The 23,544-nt window shown below is 35.6% G+C and overlaps 1 pseudogene; it reads right to left on the reverse strand.

The window, feature by feature from the left end:
* Nucleotides 1-359: 359 nt before the first annotated feature.
* On the reverse strand, nucleotides 360-478 carry LOC145260711 (5S ribosomal RNA; annotated as a pseudogene).
* Nucleotides 479-23,544: the final 23,066 nt, after the last annotated feature.

A 23,544-nucleotide genomic window follows, 5' to 3' on the forward strand; every position in this document is an offset into this window, starting at 1 on the left:
CAATCATTCGTTTGCATATATTAAAACTAAACATTAATCAAAAGTGACTTCTCCAAAGCATTCATCGTCAAGCCGAAATACCAGTTGAGGTGATATTGTACCCAAACACAGACGGAATTCGATAAACGATATCGTCATTATTATTTTTCAAATTTTTTAATTTATTTTTTGCGAATTAGTTTACAGTGTGTGCAGTCAGCACCAACCCTATTCAGGGTTTAACCGGCTTCCTCCAAAGGAGGAAGTTTCATGGGAGTATGACATTCACAAGCGGTCACCAGTCGCATGTATATCCCCGTTAGGGGAGATGACGACGTTAGGTTTTTGCAACTTTTTGCAGGGAGGTGTTGACGTCCTCCTACATACAGCACCTGGACTTCCCAAACTGGTCACCCATTTTAGTAATGACCAGGCTCAACGTTGCTTAACTTTGGTGATCTGACGGGAACCGGTGTGTCAACATGATTATGCCGTATTGTCTACAGGGCAAATTATTACTCATAATATATAATAATCAACAGAGGATCGATTCTATAATAATACATACGCAATCTGCATAAATTAAAATATCATGTGTAAGTGCATTGTACTACCGGGCAACGCTGGGCGTCCAGCTAGTATATATATAATATTTTTTGCAATATTAATAATTTTTATACCTACGGACACTAGTGTTTCCTGCTTACACAATCATTAATATAGGAGGTGATAATTACTGCTGGTCACGAACTTAGAATCAAGGCAACAAAATCAACTTTGCCTTTGCAGGCTAGCACTCTTTTCCTCGACCATCAGTAATTAGCCCTTAAATAAATGAGTTTGTTTTCATATAAGCTAGAATGCCTGATGAGGTATCTAGGTACTAAAAACTAGCTGACAAACATGCTCAGGACTGTGAAGCTATAGATTACTGCTTAAGTAAAACAAATAAAAATATACCTTGCTCTACTTCGGTATTCAGCACTCTTGTGTTAACCTTATTATGCTTCACTGATTATCTTACCTCTGAAAAATAGCAACCTCAAAATTATATGTAGATATGTGTGTGTGTGTGTGCGTGCGCGCGTGTGTGTGTGTAAAGATTAACTTTAGAATCCTATAGGTTCTGTAAACTTTGTAAATATAAATATTAATATTTATATAGGAATCCCTAATAAATGAAAAAGCTCAATACAACCAAGATAGGGAATAGAGCTTGTTATAGAAAAAAATTAAAGACTGTAAAAATATATTTTACATTAATTTATTCTTCGACAGGATACTCAAGAAAGGTATATTAAAATGTCCTTAATCCGCAGAGTTTCAAAGAAATACGTACTTCTCATCAGAGGAAAGATGTTAGCAAATGATTATTATAGCGAAGTTATAAATTTGCTGGTTCTGGCATTAATTGAAACAACATTTCATGAAAAATAGTCATAAATGGAAAAAAAAATTTTTTTATTTTTATAAAATGGGGGAAAATGTAAGAAATCAGAGAATACATCAAAAGTCAAGGGTTAAAAAAACAGATGAAAAGATATGGAAAGATCCAATAAATTAATTTAAAATATATTTTTATAGTCTTTAATTTTTTTCTTATATATATATATATATATATATATATATATATATATATATATATATATATATATATTTATTTATTTTTACTATAATAATTAACTACCTACAGACACTAGTGTTTCATCCTTTCGGGAATCTTCAGTGCAGGGTGTCACGATTAACACCAGTGGAACGATTCGAACCCTACAACACGAGACATCTCTGGCTCGATTAGCGGAGACCGTATCAATTCGGCTACCATTAACCGCGTGAAATAACGTTGAAGTGAAACATTTTAATTTTAAATGTTCATTTACGTCAGTCAAACAGTGATCTAATCGTTATACGATGAGCTATGCATAAGAGCTAAATTGACCGACTTTAATTGAACTGAAAGTGCTCAACGATAAGAAACGAATTTCTTAAAGGGGCTGTCATAATTATTTTTTTTTTACTATAATAATTAAATACCTACAGACACTAGTGTTTCATCCTTCTTTATATATATATATATATATATATATATATATATATATATATATATATATATATATATTAATTTATGTAGATTGCGTATTTATTATGAAATCAATCATCTATTGAATATTATATATTACGAGGAATAATTTGCCCGGTGGGCTAATTCGCAAAAGAAAAAAAAAGAATAAAAAATAATGATAATGTCGTTCATCAAATTCATCAAATGAGATTTTGTTATTTCCAGTGTTTCATACTGTGATTTTGAAAAACAACGGCTAGATCAGGAAAATGAAATCACCAGAAAATCGCTGGATTTATAACTTTTTCCGGCTGAAATTTTCAAAAACCACTAATTCGAAACAAAAAAAAATCTCTAAAACAGAAAAACACAATATTTTAACTTCCTACTTTGCATGAAAATATTATGAATATACAAAATATTCCATGTTTTCTCACTATATATTTTTTGGAATTATATTGAAGCGGTTGGCTCCCCAGAAGGTTTTCACATTTTATCATTATTTAAAATTGTTTTAATATTAAAAAAAAAATTTGTTTTTTAATTCTTAGTATTTCATTTTCTTATACGTTGTTTTGTATATTCTTTTAGTTTTTATTGTTCTGTTGTGTGCCTCCTTTTTTTTCTAATTCTAATTTCAAGTTTTTTTTTTTCCTTTTCTAATCTGAATGTTTTCAAAGTCGATGCTGTCCTTTTATCTGTACTTTTCTATAATGCTGGTTTTTTCTCCTCTTCTGGTGAGAAGGATTTAGCTTTGAAATGCTGTGGCCTAACAAGGGGTTTCCCTTATTTCTCTTTTTGTAATCCCTATTGATTGATAATGCAATAAAGTTCCTCTGTAACTTTACCCTTTATCTTCTTACCTCATTTGATACACACACACACACACACACACACACACATATATATATATATATATATATATATATATATATATATATATATATATATATATTACATAGAAAAAAGCGAGCATGAAAAGTAATATGGTTAAGATTAAACTTAGAAAAGTAAAAGGACTAGTTGTTAAAACTGAAAAACAGAAGGACAAGATATTTTAGTAAAAATATAATAAATGTTAAACTTAAAATATTGTAGCGTTAAGAATGTTTTATAAATTCAATTTAATATTATATATAACTTTTTAATGCTGCAATATTTTAAGTTATAAATTTATTATCTTGTTTTTTTCTTTTCCAGTTCTAAAAACTAGTTCTTTTACTTTTTTAAGTTTAATATTACTTTTCATGCTCGCATTTCTTTCTATGTAATTCTTGATTTTTCCAGGCTTTGCTTTGAAATAATATTTTCTTTTTTGTGTTCAATATCACAAGCATTGTCAACAATCTATAAAAAATTATTACTAATTTCTTAAATTGACTAAAAAAATTTAATAAAAGACATAATTAAGTAAATAAACAGAAAGAATGGACAAAAGGAGAGAAACAGAATTAACGGGCGATGTTGTAAGCGAAAGATTATCATCTCTATCACGGCAAAAACACCACTTTTGTTAACTCTCTATATAATCCAAATTGTGGCATGCGAGCGACATTTGCACTATGATTTATGAAGGCGTCGATGGCGAAAAAGTTGCTATAGTAACTAAAGCCAATCAGAAGAAATCATATGCCACGTTCCTTATTTATTCTGAAGGCGTTTGAACACCAGTAATTTTATTATAACTTTTGTTTTAATGAACGAAAATTGAAATATAGCTGAGAAGATGATCTATGAACTGTAAAAATTGTTTGAAATTTGGTCGCAAAATGAGTGAACAGTGAAGCTTTAAAGCAGTTCTAAATGAGTAAAACTAACTAACATATCTTCAAACAGTACCGTGTTTGAATTATATATATATATATATATATATATATATATATATATATTTATATATATATATATATATATATATATAGAGAGAGAGAGAGAGAGAGAGAGAGAGAGATGAAATAGTGCTCCACGAACGCACGTTATTGTGATTAATCAGCATGCATTATTAGGACTGTGATCGAGAGTTCGAACTCTGTCATAGTCAAACACAATGATTAGCCACAGTAACGGTAAAACACGTGTCTGTGGATGACTATTTTTGTCTATGATAAATAAATAAAAATTGTTTGTTTATATATTTATCATAGATAAAACAGTTACAAAGAAACGGCATTTTCCGACTTTTAGTTAAACAGTTTGTAGTCTCGCGTTAGGTCACGATAATCCCCCATGAAAATATTAGGCGGGATTTTTATAATAATTAATCCATTACGAGGGAATGGGTAAGTCCTCATAACAACCTCCTCTTCTAAGCCTTTGCTTGGCAAGGAGTACCTTTTTACCTTTTTACTTTTCCTTTTTGGGTCGATAGTTAAAGGATTCGTGAACTTCCTTTTTCTTCCCGATCAGCGACGTTCTGGCGTGTTTGGGGCAGTTCGATGTCAAAAGTGTCATATACCGTCTCAACGGCCTTTTCTTCGTAAAGTGCATAGTTGTGATCATCCAACAGACGTTTTCTTATTTGATTAAGGTGCCTTTTATGCATGAATTTAGAACCTTGAATGATACATCTTCCAATGTTCTAAATTCCGATAATATTTTCGATTCTTTTGTCTATTGTGCTTAGTTCCCAGAAAGACATGTTGTATTTGTAAGTTTTGTAGAAAACTTTTTCTCGTGGGTCATAACATAATAATTAGGCACAAGAGACGTTCCTTCTCAGTTTTGTTTGTTTTTGTTTTCCAAATACGGGTCTTAATTTTTTGCTGGAACATAGTCTCTGCTGAGGAAAATGCCGATGGTGTATAAGGACTAGGTGTGATCCTATAAGACCTGTAGAAACTGCTGCAGTACTGCTTCAGTAGGTTACCTCATGCTTTTTTGAATAATTGTTTTAAAATGTTTGAAGTCCGTAGACGTAAATTGAGTCTCGTTGTCACTTAGTAAAAATCGATAGCTCAAAACTGGGCAAATAATTCATGTAGGAAATTAATAACTACCTTTACAGTGGGTCTCTTAAATTTAAGCAATTCTGGACCTTTTGTGTCGCTATCCATCACAATTAGCTAATAAAGTGGCCCTGAAAAATCTATATGAATCCTAGACCAGGGTTGGTCTGTTTTGGGCCATTGCTTAAAGGTGATTGGGGGTGTCTCTACCGTCAAAGCACAACCCTTGCATGAGTCGAACATGTTTTTAATGTCTTTATCTATCTGCAGTCAGTATATGTAACTATAAATGAGGTTCTTCATTCTGTTTATTCCTGGCTGACCCATATAAAAGTCTTTAATTATCCTTTTTCGTAATGCTTTTGGTATGACGACCTTCTCGCTATATAGTAGGACGTCATCTATAATATAAATCTCACCTGTCTGTTTAAATGTATGCATGTATGTATGTATGTATGTATGTATGTATGTATGCCAAAACTTTCGGCAGAGGCGACGGATTTTTACGAGATCGATATCATTTTGAAGTTCGACGTCTTGGACAACAAATATCCAAAAATTGGCCAAAAACATTAATTCCTTCTCCTTCAACTGGACAGTTATCTACAAGGAGAGGTCGATTTTTTGCGAGCCATTTTTGTAAGTCATCGTATCGGTTGGATTGACTTTACCTAATTTTAACGTTCCGAACTTCCGGTCGCGTCATGGAGTAGGAGTAAGACGTCAGGTTTTCTTTCACTTTCTTAACCGCCTTCGCGTCACGGGTTCGAGCCTGTCTGCTATCGCTTTTTGTTTTGTTTTCTTTTTTTTTTTTTTTGCTCAACACACATCCAAACACCCTCGAGCAACGCAGGCTAGTCACTTATAGAAAAACTGTTCTGTTTTTGCTGGTGTTTATTTGTGAGTTTCTGTTTTGTAGCACTAATAAATTCTGTCTTTTTGTGCTTTGCGTTTAATTTCCTGTAGTGTGACAGGAAGGTTTCTGATAATATTGCACATCATGGTTTTAATTTCAATATCCGTACGTAAGGATGTTACGTGGAAAAGGGCTGTCCCCTTTCCATGTAAATAAGAAGAATATTAAATAAGTAAAAATGAGATTAGGATAAATCTAGAATCGAACCCCGTTGGCAAAGTTAAGAAATGGAATGTTAGAAATTAAGTCTATTGTTAATTCTTGTAGAAATCTGAATACTAAATATGTCAGTAAAAGAATGAAGACTGCAAATTAAATTATATTGTTTAAAATAGGTTAGATTAGAATTGAGGATTCTTTTGTTGTCAAAAGTGTATTGGACAAACATATGTAAAGCCACGTGAAATTGGTCACGTTTGAAAAACACACTTCTGACGTCATAGACAAAGGACATTTCTCCATATTATGGGTTCGGATTTTAGTCAGTCAGAAAGTCAGTCAGAGAAGAGAGCCGGTCAGTTAATCCTTCGGAAGCGAAGGGAGAACATTTAGACTATGTAGATTCAAATTTGAATTCCTGACGTCAATCGACCGGTCGATCAGATGAATAAAGAAGTCATCATTATGTTGTAACTGTTGTCTTGTGTCACATCCTTCATCACGAACGAAAGGTAATTGAGTTTTATCATATCCTTCATCACGAACGAAAGTTAATTGAGTTTTATCATCAATTATAATGAACATTGTGTAACGCCCTTCCAAGTTATGTGTCGCATCTCCTCCATCACAAGTAATGTCTATAGATGCCTCCTCTCCTCTGTGTTAAGAACGCTGCATCATATCATCCATCCTCTAATATGTGTTAAAAGAACTGTAATATATATAAATATCTTCTCTCCCTCATCATCACGATCGTTATGTTTGCATTACATGAGTCCCGTTATATATGTGCACCAATATGACCGCCCACCGCCATCTCTTTAATATGTGCCTACACAACAAGGAAGCAATTACTGAGTCCTCAAGAGGTTCTCGGTACAAACCTTGAAATTCCTCCGCATGCCCGATTTACTTGAAGGGGAGATACTCTAACTTCAAATTGTAATTCAGCAGAATATTGCCCCACTTTAGTAGTAGATTCGCTGTGTGGACAGTTAGCTCTTTTTTCTACACAAATATAGTCAAGAGAGGTTTATGGTCGGTCTACATAATAAAAAAATCGTCCGTCTTAACATCACACGGATCGACTTCAACCTGAAAACGTGGGTTAAAAAGCATATGAAACAATGTCTTTAATTTTATGTGTATCTTCGAAAAATTGAAGTTTAAAGTAGAAATAAAATACATTGTATGGCTTTCCCCTTTTAATAATTAAAATTTTCGTATATCAACAATGATTTTTAATAATTTCCCAATTTCTGCTTGTGGTGAAACTAATGCAAAACGTGATTTTTAATAATTTCCCAATTTCTGCTTGTGGTGAAACTAATGCAAAACGTGATTTTTAATAATTTCCCAATTTCTGCTTGTGGTGAAACTAATGCAAAACGTGATTTTTAATAATTTCCCAATTTCTGCTTGTGGTGAAACTAATGCAAAACGTGATTTTTAATAATTTCCCAATTTCTGCTTGTGGTGAAACTAATGCAAAACGTGATTTTTAATAATTTCCCAATTTCTGCTTGTGGTGAAACTAATGCAAAACGTGATTTTTAATAATTTCCCAATTTCTGTTTGTGGTGAAACTAATGAAAAACGTGACTTACACAAGCGGCGGCGCTTCTGTCTACCCGGTCGGGCGATGGAATAAAGAAAGGAAAGAGAGAAGAAATACTTTCGTCTATAGACGGATTATTAATATACATATGGAATTAATTTGCATATAAGAACAATAACTGCTGTGAAAAGGAATAAGGGGGGGGGGGGTACAAAGCAGTCTTCTTTTGGGGAGAGCTGAGAGAGGGTGGGGGAGAGAACGGTCGGTGAAGATTATAGTTAAAGTCGGGAGTTGGCAAGAAGGAGTTCGGATGAATTTTTTAATTTTTAGAATGCTAAAGATATTACATTTTTTTCAATTTATTACAAAATATGAGTTGTATTATATTTCGAAGTGTTTCAGATGAGGATCGATAATTTGAATTATTTGAACTACTATTCTCATCTTGCTTTGATGACGTTTCGGTCGATTGTTGTATCTGTCGAACACGAGAATTTTTATGTCGAACTCGGCGAATCTATATTTTCTATTAGTTATTAAACATGGAGAGGGAGCAAAAACTAACACGTTTTTTTTATATAATTGTTCTTCTTTTGCTATCAATTCTCTCGAGCAAAGTTGAGTCTACTCGCTAAAAAAATACAAGATGAAAATTGAAAAAAAAAAGTTAATTATTGAAAGTAAACGCTGCGAGAATGGAATCTGGAACTCTTGAGAATTTCCGCACTAAAAGCTCTATTTCCGATGCAGTGTCGGTGAGTACATTCGAGATTCTCCATATTCTATGCTACAAGAATCCTAAGGGAGCTCATCCACTTCCGGTCGTGCGCTTTAGATACTTTAATCTGTCATAAATACGAGAATATTAAACAAAAAAAAAACAGCATTTCCGTTTTAATTACTAGGAGCCAAAGTATCTTAGCAGACTATTCAACCGGATGACTTGCTGACATAGAATTAAGGACTAATAACACGATTTCATTGGCTGTTTCTTCGGGTAATATGGACGCCAACTTGCACCAGTTTCAGATTATAAGATTGTCTTTAAAAGCAGATATTTTTTGGGATCAAATAGATTTAACGCTTCCTAGAATGAATAAAAGCCAAGTGAACACTTTCTACATCACAAATAAACACTAAAGAATATCATTAAGATACGACTATTCAATAGTATGTTTAGCGGTCAAGATGTTATGTCAGATAAAATCAAAATTAATGATACATTAAAAATAATATTAAAAGCTAGAAAGTTTCCATTTTAATTACTACGACGAGACGCAACTGCTTTTATAATCCACGTACATCACGACGTCAACTACAACTGTTACGAAGAAAAGAGGGGTAGGTTAGCTATACACACCGTCGCCGCTACTGTCATCATCACGACTATTATGGATGAACAAGACTTTGAAGAATTCGCGTCGGTTTTCTTACGTCGCCATTTTTTCAAGTCATCGTATCGCGTCATGGAGTAGGGATAAGACGTCAGCTTTTCTTTCACTTTCTTTTCCGCCTTCGCGCTACGGGTTCGAGCCTACCTTCCTATTACCACTTTTTCTTTTCTTTTCTTTTTTTCTTTTTTTTTTTTTTTTTTGCTTAACACACACCTCCAAACATCCGGGCAACGCCGGGCACCCAGGATAGTTTTTGAATAAGGTAGGGAAAGTGTCAAAAAACTTGAGTTTTGTCTACCATAGAGGAAACAGATAGGAAAAGAAGGAAAGAAAGAAAGAAAGAAAGAAAGAAAGAAAGAAAGAGGTTGGCTCAAGGGGGAGGAGTGCATTAGCACAGAGGGTTTCAAGTCAGGCAGACACATAGACACTTATATGCGTCGGTAACTTAGTCGAACGTACACACATACACATGCATACATGTGCGTATATATATATATATATATATATATATATATATATATATATATATATATATATATATATATATATATATATAATTTAAGAAGATAATATGTTCCGATGGATTTACTATACTTGTGCTCTCTCAACGACAATATACTCGATCAATGAATTCCCTACTTACGATGTGCCCATATAAATCTGCCTCCTAATCACATTAGCCCCTTACGTCTCAGTGACAATGTGTTTTGTTTCGAGTGAACAAAAGTTTTTTTTTAAGAGATTTCAGGTTATCTCCCTTATATCTTAATTGGTTTTATAATTCCGGACTATTTAAATTTCATCCGCATAACTATTTAGATGTGCGAGGATGACAGTTGGAATTGCATAACCTGGGACGAGTGGGAGTAGCTACTAAGAAAGCACCAGTAATAGTTACTCCATCCATTCGTTCTTCCAAGCCGGACTGTTGTCAAGGTGTGCAGAAAGAGACAAACATGTCAGTCGATATAGCATAATGGCCAGAGACTACACTAATGGGTCGGGAATCCAGAGTTCAATCCCCGGTTGATTTATACCAAAGACTTAAAAATGGTACTTGGTGCTCGTATGCTCAGCACCTTCCTCCGTTTAAAGAAGTTCATAAGTTTGTGTTGGTTTATTATTTTGACATAAACTTATTACTGTTGGGTTTGGAAAGGATTTTCATTGGTTGAAAATAATTTTCGTGAACATGTTCTTATGAAAACTTACTTGCTTTTTGAAGAGACAAAGAAAGTGAATTCAAACGAAGTGGAAAAAGAAAGAGAGTTGCAATTAGAACCATTTGCATTTCAGTATTAGCTTGAATCAATTTATTTATTGCGGACTATTATCCTCATCTTTCTTATTTGTTGTTTTACGACGTTTCGGCCAACTATTCCTCTGGCCTTCGTCAGGTGATAACCGCGACGGGATAAAAAAAAAACGTGGTGAGACGACAACTACTATGGGTGGCAATAATTGCTAAGAATGCAGTTAGGAGATTCAGAGTTCCTATCCCGCCGTGGTTACCACCTGACGAAGGTCAGAGTATAGTTGGTGGAAACGTCATGAAACAACAACTAAGAAAGATGAGATAAATTAATAAATAATACCTATCTCAATCACTTCGTGATTCAGCTGCCATAACCTTAACCCTTTAGATTTTGCATTTGTATGTTTCGTATTGACTGACTTTTTACAATTTTCGCGAACTTAAAAATGTGAACTGCTTCAGTCATTTCCGGTCTGTTCCTAAAATCGCTTTTAAAAACATTTATATCGATATGGGCCGTTTTATAGAAGCGCCAGATATTTTCCTTACCCAAATTTGATTCATTGCAACAGTTATACTCTGACCAATGAATCACACTATCTGTCACCGAGTTAAGTTTTAAGCTTCCATCATTAATATTATGTCGATGGTGGACGCTTAGGCGACTGCTTAGTGACTGAATCGTGAAGTGATTTTTACGAACGTTAAAAAGCAAATAGCTCTAATTTTTACACTGTTTTTCTTCGCTTCGTTAGAATTCACTTTCTTTTTATAAGTTTTTACAGAGATGTGGTTACTCAAAGTATTTTCGCCCGATAAAAATCGTTTCAAATTCCAAAGGTAACAAGTCTATGTGAAAAGAACAAACTAATGCAAACTTTATGAACTCCTATAAAAGAAACAAAAACTAGACTTATTTTACCAGCCGGCTGCACGGAAAGACCTCAGAATATACGTGCAACAACCCATCGTGTCTTTGGCTGGGAAGTGGGGCGTAGACAAGTTGAAAGGAACCCAATGACTCACATACCAGCCATCTTCTTTTTTGCACTCATTCTTACATATTAGGGAAAGTCGGGCTAGCAGAATGAACTGCTGCTCACAGCTCTACACGCACTGACAGAACCAGATAAACCAATTCACATACGTAATACCACGCTGCCAAATACTCATATACGTATATTATTTACATGTGCATATTATTCACACTATGAACATTTTGACTTGTGACTATTCACTCAACATTCTTCATCAAATACATGTTTACACTATGAACATTTACTAACGTGAAAATAACCTTTATATGCTTATAAAATTATAGATATAAAAACGTTTTCTTATAAACTTTCTTTATCTCATAATTTTCATTTACAAAACTCTGTTCATGTTTTTAGGTAGCACTTACTAACTGGTGACCCTTTTATTCTCTCAATGTTTCATGTATTTCCATTTTTATATGAATGCATGTTTGTATAAATATCATTTATTTTCTTCCTTCGCTAAATCATAAATTCGTATCTAATATACATTAAATATTGATGTGGTTCTTGGCAGACCTCAGAGATACTATCGTCTATGAAGGCTATGGACCAGGCCACAACTGCATCATACCGACTTCACAAAAGAAGAGAATTTCACTATTTTACATCACCTGTTTTTTTAACCCACTATGAAGATATTGCCTATAAATGAGTGCTTCCAAAAATAGCTGCACTAATCAGTAAGATAAATGTTTTTACAAATTCTCAGCAAGATCGTAATATGATACACACTAAAAAAAGAAAACGTAAAAAAAAGGTAAGAAAAAACGAAACCTCAAAAAATCGAGAGGCGAACTATTTTCGGTTGCGTTAGCAATCACCATATGGTGGGCGTGATAAGTTTTACTTTGATATTTAATTGATTATGTCAGTCAACCGGACGTACGTCATTAATCTACAAACATATGTCAGAGCATGCGCAGTCCATCACTGTTAGTGACCATCTACAAATGTGTTCCCTATTTTTTTAAACGCACACAAACACAAGATTAAAAAATATTCTTCTCGACATCTATCATTATATTAAAGTTAAGTAACGCTTGTTTCCTAAAGTTTTGGGGGTTTTTTGTTTTGTTTTGTTTTTTTTCATATACCCTTATGACACAAAATATACGCTAAAATACTCTTTAGTTCTGGAATTGAGTTATGATTGAAAACCCCTTTTTACTTCTAATAACTGAATAAGTCACCCATTAATATGCTATATATGAATTTTTCACGATCTCCTTCGCTTCGTGTTAATGCAGTCAATCTAATAACTTTGAATGTCGCTATTAATACCTTTTAGAAAAAGTGACTCTTTTTTCAGATAATTTACACGTGTTCATACATACCGTAAACACTTACGTAAATAAAATAGCAAAATTTAGTGTGTTTATTTCTATATTGTTCATAAGCACAATAGAGAAGTGGTGAGACTTTTTATTTTTAGTTACACACAGAATTTTAACCATTTTATATCATAGTTTATGAATTTTAACAGATATATCATAGTTTATGAATTGTAACAGATATATCATAGTTTATGAATTTTAACAGATATATCATAGTTTATGAATTGTTGAATGAAATCGAAGTGAAACGAATAAGGGAAATGACCATGACCTTACAGGTCACAAGTCGTCTCGTATGAATCTATCATTAGAATTATGATGTCATTCTCACAAATTCTACAACGTAAAGTCAGTCTTTATTTGTTTAAAAATACAATGAAATTCTGCTGAATTTTGTAAATTAAATTAAAATTTAGTAGAAATTTGAAAAAGGTTAGAAAAAAATGAGTTCTGTCGAAAGTTAAATATACAAACACACCACACAGCGTCCTTTTCTCGCATATGTTAAATTTCATTCACAAACTCAATTCAACTCTAGTAATTAAAAGCAATCTTCACATTATTTCTTACATCAACTAGTTTCTCAATCTAACAATATCAAACAGCGAACAGGTTTCTATCACCTATCACTTATTTTAGCGAAAAGCATGATACGAGAAAACAACATTAGGTTAGACAATAACTACTGTTGTTGTTTTTCTATCATAATACCATACTTTGATTCCTCTTCAACTTTTCTTCTTTTTCTCCTCCTTCGTCCCTCGCATCGATGTATCCGCCGGGTGTTAAATCATATTAACGACACAGGCGTTATCCTTTCCCTATAGAATTTTTTAGACGTTAAACAAACATTAAAATAATTCCTTTAATGATCGGCTTTTCCCGCTCTCTCTCTCTCTCTCTCTCCCTCCCTCCCCCTCTCTCTCTCTCTCTTTCTTTCTCTGTCTCTGTCTCTCTTTCTTTCTCTCATATGCACACACATGTATGCATATATATATATATATACATATATATTAATGTATAATAGTGCATGTATTAGTTATTAATAGCCAGACTTTAAAGCTTAAAACACAATGGATGTCATTTTTTGTAACAGCAAAGAATGTCTTATTAAACAATAGAAAGGCGCACATAGGAAAACCAAGATCTATAACTCTATATTATACGAGGTGCCTTCAATAAGTTTCCAGGCTTTTCTACATTTAAAATTGTTGTAGACTTTTGAAAATTCAGTATGTTATTACTATACATCATATGAGATCACTGACTAATTTTTATGATTTTAGGATCAAATGAACAGCTACAGCAGGAATTGGAATACATCCTACTAAAGCCTGATTGTCACAACTGGTGAATTTCAAAAATGCAATCTGGACGTGGAAACGCTTTAGAAGAACGATATGCAATAAAATTCTATTTTAAACTTGAAAAAAATGTCAGAGGAACGTATGTAATATTTCAGACTGTTTTTGAACCATCTTGCATGAATCGAGCATCTGTTTTTGAGTGGCATGAGAGATTGAAGGAAAAAATTTGCTTACCAAACTCTTGCCGGTTTTTGGTCTACAGACATGAAACTTAATACATAGAGTATTCTGAACACTTGCGAAAATGTATATTTGGGTTTTAGCCGGGGAAAATCTGTGCAAAAAAAAATGTAATTTGACAGGTAAAGGTCGAACGATGGCATTTCGAATATGCATGCGTAACCTAATAGCTATTGGTTGGTGTTTTAATTTTTAGTCTTGTAGTAAACATGTTTTCACAGCTCAGGCGTCAATGTGGAAGGAAAAAGTAAATCTTAAGCTAAACGTTTTGGTTTCGACTCTCCGTGGTGGTGCACGAGTAAGTTTTTTAAAACTTTTTAAATCATTACTATATCCAATATAAAGTAATAACAAATACGAAATCTGCACTAATCAAAATATCATATTTAAGCGTATTTTATGACCGGGCAATTCTGGGCGGCTTGCTAGTATATATATATTTATTGATTTTGATTTTGTTTGTTCTTCCTTATGAAATCGATTTTTAATTTTTAATTTTAATAATAAATTATCAATCATCTTATTTAATATTAAAATAGCTCTAGAGTATAGCTCTAGAGTATATATATGCCTATCGAGCTTATTAGATATCTACATTAAAACGAGCACTGTTTTCTTTTAATTGTATTATTGAATGCACTAATACATTAAAATATACTCTGCTCTTTAAACTCTTGTTCTAATCCCCAAAGTATATATATATATATATATATATATATATATATATATATATATATATATATATATACAGGGTGACCCAAAAAAACGGGCCCAAACTCTAATTAATTTAATGAAATGAAACTGTGGCCATAGCTAGCTTATTATATTCAAAACATCACATCAAAACACTAGGGTCTTTGGCCTTTTTTTCTCCGTTCTACAGCATATGTTCTAGATGACCTCCATTTAGCTTTTGTTTTTTGGGGGTGAACCCTAGTGTTTTGATGTGATGTTTTGAATATAATAAGCTAGCTATGGCCACAGTTTCATTTCATTCGGACAAAACACTAAGAAACGGGGCCTAATTAGAGTTTGGGCCCGTTTTTTTGGGTCACCCTGTGTGTGTGTATATATATATATATATATATATATATATATATATATATATACTTTGGGGATTAGAACAAGAGTCTAAAGAGCAGAGTATATATACATATATATATATATATATATATATATTATTTTTAAAATATAATTATCCACTGACACGTGTTTCGTCGTCTACAACTCATCAGAGTGGCTGAATCTAGCGAGACTCTAAATCGGGACCCCATGATAAGAAGCCTAAATTTATTTGTTTTTGTTAGCGATACTTTTTGAATGAATTCAATTATTCATACGAAATTGCATTTTTACCTAAATGCGAGTTGGGAATAATTTTCCCTTTGACCATATATATATATATATATATATATATATATATATATATATATATATATATATATGTATGTATGTTTGTTTATGTGTATGTATGTCCGTACATGTATGTTTATATATATATATATATATATATATATATATATATATATATATATATATATATATATATATATATATATATATATATATATATATATATATATATATATATATATATACAGCCTGCATCAGCAGATGTGCAGGACTGTAGAAGGTTCATAGAAGTGACCGTCCGGCACGTGCTGCTAGTGGCGCTCATGTCTGCCTCATTTGAGCCAGAGATATATTAAGTAATGGCAATACCCGAGAACGAGTTTGCTGCCATTTTATATATATATATATATATATATATATATATATATATATATATATATATATATATGGACACATATGTATATGTATGTATGTACATAGATATATGTCTCGTTGTGAATATGTATATATGAATCTATAAACGCTTTACGTTTTATTCTTCATCATGGAGACAGTTTTTTCTTTTTTTTTACATAGGCATAACCACTTATCAAAGCCCAGAGACATTCGAGGATAAAGGTTAAGAGTGTACAATAGTCAATTGGACAATATAGTAATCGTTAGTAATGGAATTCGGTGAATTTGTTAACAAGTGGAACGGCTCATCAAGAACTTGTTTACGTTGGATTTTAAGACAACCATATTGTAGTCAGCTGGAAAGCAGGAAAACGGAAGTTAATTCCACAGGCGTGCAGTTCTAAGAAAGAAGCCCTCTCTCTCTCTCTCTCTCTCTCTCTCTCTCTCTCTCTCTCTCTTTCGACACGCAAAAAGTAGCTTATAAACAGACTAGTTTAACCCCCCACGCACTAACACAATCCACTGTTCTGGTTCTGGTAAAATACGACCCACTTTAATCATTTCAAATTTATATTTTCTATAAATGCAGCTGTAGTAATTTTTGAACAATTTTTTTCGTGCGCAAATAAACGAACCTTTATTCACTTCAATTTCCCCGCGCATTTTGCACAAAAATAAGTTCTTCCAGCAACGGCACAATTTCAAATACGCCCACACACTTTTCGCACAACAACAAAAGTAAAATGAACATTTTTTGGCGGACGTAGTTGACGACAGTATCACGTGACACAAGCGACCAATTAGAAAATTCAGAAGATTGTCTTTTTAACGCTTTTCCAAAAACCAAAAAATCAGCAGTAGCAATCTTGTTTTTGGAGCCAGCCCAAAATGTATAAAAACGCATCAAACAGTCTTGTAGGGTTAATTCAATTCAGTGGCCTTCGGGACAAGATCAAAGTGTTGTTGTGTTGCAGGCCGAGCGGAAGAGAGTTCCAAAATGGCGTCCATGGGTTTTTATTGGCTTTGACCCCATACAATTATCGCAGAATCGCATGTGATCTCGTGCGATTACACAAATATATAATTCCCGGCCGCTATAAAGGCAGGACGCTGGGAAGCATTCAGGCAGTGTTTTGCAGATTGTGCATAGGTGGTTCTGGCAGTTGGATTGTTCTTTGTGACGAACCACGAATCTGCGAGAAGTGAGTTTTCTTCTGCCTTTTTATTCTTTTTCTGTCTCCTTATTTCTCTACGGTTATTACAGCCAAGAAATCCCTCTCTTCTAGAGGTGGGAGGTGCAGGGCGAAACTGACTATTTCCTATCTTTGTTCCTGATTTTTGCCTACTACATTTTGCTACAAACTATTTCAGCTCGACTATGGTAAAGGTGCGGAAAGCAGTGATATCATCAAGCCGTTCTCTGGCGATGGAGACGTTGTAGCGTGGCTGAAAAAAGTGAGACTTATCACACAACTTCAGCAGGTGGATGATATAGCGAGTCTGCTACCTTTATATCTGGACGGTGATGCACTGGCCCTCTACATGGAAATGGAGGAGGACAATCAAAAGAAGATAGACCAGATTGAGGCCCGATTAAAAGAGGCATTATCGACGACACATTTGCAGCACACAGAAAAATAACTATGGTTAGATGGGCTGGCGAACGTGTGGATGTTTATACCAGCAGTTGGTTGGATGGGCAGGCGAGAGTGTGGATGTTTACGCCAGCAGTTGGTTGGATGGCCTAGAGAGATTCAGAAAATTGACTTTCGTCACTGGGTTCCCTGACGTCATCTCAATTGCTCTTCAACAGGTGCCGAACATCGAAGCCCTGACCATGGGGGAACTAATGTTGAGAGCGAGAATTTTGACGACAACTGAGGAACAAAATCAGGACGTGGTTGCGGCCACACGCTCACCCAACAACAGCAGGGCCAAGAATATTCCTGTTAGTGTGACCTGTTTTAAATGCAATGTTAAAGGCCACCTTGCGAAGGACTGTCGAAAATGCGGAACACGGTGTTACCAGTGCGGTGAGAGTAGACATTGGACTCAGAACTGATCGGGAAACGAGCAAGGGGAGGACGCATAAGCGCCATTCTCCTTCCCCACCAAAATGCGAACATGACGCTCCTGGTGACAGGCATCCATGTTGACGGGAAGCAATGTTTGGTGCTTATTGATACAGGATGCTCTAGGACGATTTTACATGCAGACCGGTGCCGGTCTTGAAGAAAAACAAATGTGAATGTCGAAACGATTGGTGGAATATCCCATGGAGCGGTCTCTGTATCCACTGATGAAGGTGTGTTTGCCAGAATTCATGTGTTGGTGGTGCGTGGTAAACCGCTGGAGTTTGACTTACTTCTAGGGATCGATGCCATAAAAACTCTGGGAGGTGTCAGTGTCAAGCCTACAGGATAAGTGCGGCTTGTCGGCAGGAAAAATATTAAATGCGCAGCCATTTCTATTAATGAACCGGATTTCACCACCATCTTTGACCATCAAAACTGAACGTGGACAGCATTGTGGAAGTGGTCTAAGGAACACCCCCTGAAAGGCTACACAATCGAGTGTCAGAATACCCAGTGCCGGCAGAAATCCATGAAGAATATACGCAGGAGCTCCACACCTGGATGGATAATGGTTGGCTCGTGCCGTACCCAGAGGATAAATTGGGACCCGCCCCCCCCCAGGCCTAATTCCCCTGATGGCTGTGATACAGCAGAACAAAGCCAAAGTGTGCCCGGTGATGGACTACTGGGAGCTAAATCATTACATAGACGTGTTTACAGCCTACGCAGGTGTTTGTGCGGCTAAGCTGCGCAAATGGAGACAAAAAGGTGCTAACGTGTCTCTGCTGGACCTCAGTAGAGCATACCTACAAGTACGGGTCCATGAGACACTGTGGCCATACCAGACTGTGGAAATCGACGGGAAAAAATACTGTTTGACCCATTCAGGATTCGGCTTGAATGTGGCTCCCCTGATAATGAGAGCAATTGTCAGTAAAGTATTATCTCAGGAAGAAGTTGTAAGCCGCGCAGCATCTGCTTACATTGATGACATTTTTATCAATGAAGACATGGTGCCCACGACCCATGTAAGAGAACACCTAGTGCAGTTCGGGTTAGAGTGCAAGAACCTGGAGCGGTTGAAGGACGGTGCACGGGTCCTGGGATTTGTAGTCGGGATGGAATACAGTGAACTGCGGTGGAAGCGAGGAAATGCAATTCCAGAGGCTCCCAGTATTGTTACGCGACAAACAAAGTTCCCCCTGTGTGGTCGACTTATCGGGCACTTTCCGGTGAACAGTTGGCTTCGTGTGGCTTGTGGAATACTCAGAAGGAGAGTAAGTTCGGTAACAAAGGCCTGGGATTATGAAGCAAGGGACTCCGTACTATCGTATGATGCTCGAGATCTTAGAATCTGTGCAGCAGGACCATCCGGCCCGGGGAAATTGGTGTGTGGACAGAAAAGAGCTGAATGTATGGGTCGATGCTAGCTCCCTAGCAATTGGTGCAGCCTTGGAGATGCATGAAACTGTGTTGGAAGACGCATGTTGGCTGCGATCTGAAGATGACTCCCAACACATCAACTTAGCTGAACTGGACACCGTATTGAAAGGCATCAATTTGGCTCTTCAGTGGCAGGGCAAGGTGCTACACATAAAGACAGATTCTGTCTGCGTATACCATTAGGTCTTGGACACGCTAACTGGAAAGGTGTGAGTACACACCAAAGCAGCAAGCGAGATGCTTATTAGGAGGCAACTAAACACTCTCAAGGAGCTCGTGAAAGAGTACGGGCTGACAGTGGACGTGACGCTGGTTCCATCAGCACAAAACATCGCTGATCAATTGACACGAGTACCACAGCGGTGGTTTGAGGCAATGAAAAAGAAAAACGGGCTTGACCCGGTGATAGGCGCGGTTCCCACAGATAAGCTGGATGAGAGTCAAACCATGGCTATTCACAAAGGTAATGGACATCCGGGGGTGCGACGCGCTACCTACTTTGTCAGGAAAACTTGCCCAACCACAACAAAACTATATATCACGCATTATGGCACCTTCCATTTTTTATCTCTAACAGAGTGTGGTCCATCGCATTTCTCTATTTGGAGAAAATTGGTGGGGCAGGACTCGGCAAGTGTGATTCATCAGTTGGAGGCAGTGTTCCTCGAGCGTGGCTCGCTGCATGAAATCCTTTTAGACAATGACACGGCGTTCTGCAGCAACGCGTTTCAAGCATTTTAACATAAATGAGGAGTTCACTTGCGATTCCATTGTGCATACGCTCCAGCCGGGAATGTTATAGCGGAACACTGTCACCGTACAGTGAAAGGAATAGCGGCTAGAATGTGCTGTCCCATACAGGAGGCTGTCTACTGGTATAACATAACACCCAGAGACGACATATCTCCCTTCACTGTGCCTGCCAATAGGATTTATCGATACGAAGTTTGAGTAAAGGAGACCACTCTCGCAACTGCGTCCCCAGGTCCGAAGAACAGCTCTTATCAGGTTGGAGATCACGTGTGGGTCAAAAGACCGCAAAATCGATTTACCACGAGGTTCAGTAAGGGTGAGGTGACCAAGGTAATCAGCCTTCAATTGATTTTGGTGGACGGTGTGTCTCACCACGTGAAGGATCTGCGCCCTCACCATTATGTTGTTACATCGGAGGAAGAGGAAGACAGTACGATGTCTTCTGAAAGGACAGAGAGTATGATGCAGGACGATGGAGAGGATTTTGAGCTATATAATGCACATACTGAAGAAGCGGAAGAAGGGCCACCCCTCTTGTCTATACAAAGGAGTACCCGACAAAAACGGATACCGCCCTCCTGCCCTGATTGTGAAACACGCCTATGGAACCACGAGAGAGGATAATGGAAGAGACTGGTGGCAATAACGTAGGTAATGAGGAAGATGGCAATGGAGAAGTGTTGCTCCCGATTCTTCAAAGAAGTACTCGACAAACACGACTGCCATCCTTCCCTGTTTGTGATCTTGAGATCAGGGAGGGGGGTAGCGGAATTGGCGATAACCGAAATGGGAAGAAATAAAGAGCTTACCTTGGATACGTCTGTTGTTGTGTTGCAGGCCGAGCGGAAGAGAGTTCCAAAATGGCGTCCATGGGTTTTTATTGGCTTTGACCCCCATGCAATTATCGCAGAATCGCGTGTGTTCTCACGCGATTATGCAAATATATAATTCCCGGCCGCTATAAAGGCAGGACGCTGGGAAGCATTCAGGCAGTGTTTTGCAGATTGTGCATAGGTGGTTCTAGCGGTTGGATTAAATTAAAGACGTTCTGCAACAAAATTGTTATGGATACGCGGACTTTACTTTGTAAAGTGCAAAAACATTTAATAAAGAAATACTATTATGTTTTTATAAAATTGTGTTACGTTTATTTATTTGTTATCGTCAAACTGTATCTTTGTAACAAGACTGAATGTGGGTCATGCAGATTGTGTAAAATTAAAATTTCTACATCGAAGTTGGGGTTAAAGAATTAAGTGAACGTGTTAAAGAAAGTGACATAAAAAGACATAAAAAGAGTGAGCGCTCACGTTCTTGGGCGTTTTTGTTACAAATGTATACTTGTTGGATATACATACAATTGTCGCTAACCTGATGTGGTGTTAGACAAGAAGATACGTTTCTGTTAGACACGAACAAATAATTTTCCAGGTTCAAATAAAATAAAAACGAAAGGAAAATAAGTATTCGTTCCCGAACTCTATTAGAGTCTCAGAGAATATATACCAATGCACACAATACACGGAAGAAACTACAATTACACTGAAGATTGTATAAAATATATAATTTATTAGCATGAGTATTAATCAATCAATCAATAAATAAGATTATGTAGAGGGAATAATGAAAATATTAAGTTTGCTGTTTGAATATAATAGTAGTAATAATTTTAGCGTGCAATTTAATTTCGTTCTTTATTTCGTTCTAATAAAAATTTCGTTCACTCCACACGTGTTTTCTTATTCAATCTTCGTAACTTAATACTAAGTCAAGTAACACTACACGGAATCTAAGGGATTATGATATGAGAACTTAAAAAATACCAAATGTTAATAATATCTAAAGAAATGGAAAGAGAAAAGGAAAGAACCCTAACCCCAGCAATCCTTACTGGCATTGTTCTACTTCGTCGGATGAATATAAGATGTCACAAGTAACGAAGATAATAATCCAATTGCCGCGAGTAGGGGCGGATAGATTAGCAGAGCGAATAATTGCACGGTTGGTTGCTTTCTCTCGATTCTTATCGCTTTAGAAAAGAAATGACATATTTAATGCTTTCACATTATGTAACTCTAATTATTTACACTTTTGCCAATATTCATCCTTTTCTCACAAACCAGCCTTTTCATGCCGGATGAATGCTAATAATCAGTAACAAAGGGCTGTGATATAGCGAGGCAGTAGGTTTGTGCATGACTACATACCTTCTCCACCGCCTATCTCGGCATGGATTAAGAACTGTGGTAAGTGAAACTGTCCGTTTCAATTAGCGATATTGCAAAGCTCTTCATAAAAGAATATTGTTTTAGAAAATTATAAGACTCCCTTTCTCATAGCATGTAGTGATGTGACAGTGGATAGAAGAAAAACGATCAGGTGTAAATTCACAACTTAAAATACTTGCATTTATAGCCATGCTGAATAGCTAAAAAAAAAGTCTATGCGAATATATATATATATATATATATATATATATATATATGTATGTATGTATGTATGTATGTATATATATATGTATGTATGTATATATATATATATATATATATATATATATATATATATATATATATATATATATATATATGCGACGTTGTTTGGCTGTGGAAATAATTATATAATCTCTCACATTCTGAAAATTATATATGTGTGTGTGTGTGTGTGTGTGTGTGTGTGTGTGTGTGTGTGTGTGTGTGTGTGTGTGTGTGTGTGTGTGTGTGTGTGTTTTATGGAGTACAAAAGTTGTATATTGCAATTAAGAGGGAATGACAAGTCTTGATATTCACAATTATAAGAAAAATACAGGAGGCCAGCTCACTGTTCTAGAGCTTGATGGAGCGATTTGGTTTTTTTTTTGTTTTTTTTTACCCGACGTTGTCCGGGTTTTTAGAGGCGTGTGTGGTTGGGGAGGGGTAAAATGAAAACAAAGCGAAGTAATAACCCTTATTTTTACCCTTGTTTAAATATTCTAAAAACAAACAATGTTAAAACTATTAAAAGAAATCGTGAAAAAAAAAACAATTAAAAAAAATGAATGTGATGCAATACGAATGGTCCGGCGGTGCCCGGGTGTTTGAAAAATCCCCCAAAAGTTTGAGGGGGACTCGAACTCGAATCATTGAGGCGAAAGGGCAAAAAAAAAAAACCCAAAAAAGTGATGAATTAATTTCGCGGTGAAGTTTGTTTTGGTTTAGTTTCAGTAGTCACATCACACTCGAATTCTAAATTAATGTTTTTTGTTTTCTCGAATTCTAAATGAATTTATTTGTTTTAATTTTAATTTAAGTGTAATGCAAGTGAATTCACGATATCGTTGCGTTGTAATAATAAACAGTAAA

The sequence above is a fragment of the Euprymna scolopes genome, chromosome 36 (assembly GCF_053919585.1).
Source record: "Euprymna scolopes isolate OS-2025 chromosome 36, ASM5391958v1, whole genome shotgun sequence".
Taxonomy (NCBI): Eukaryota; Metazoa; Mollusca; class Cephalopoda; order Sepiida; family Sepiolidae; genus Euprymna; species Euprymna scolopes.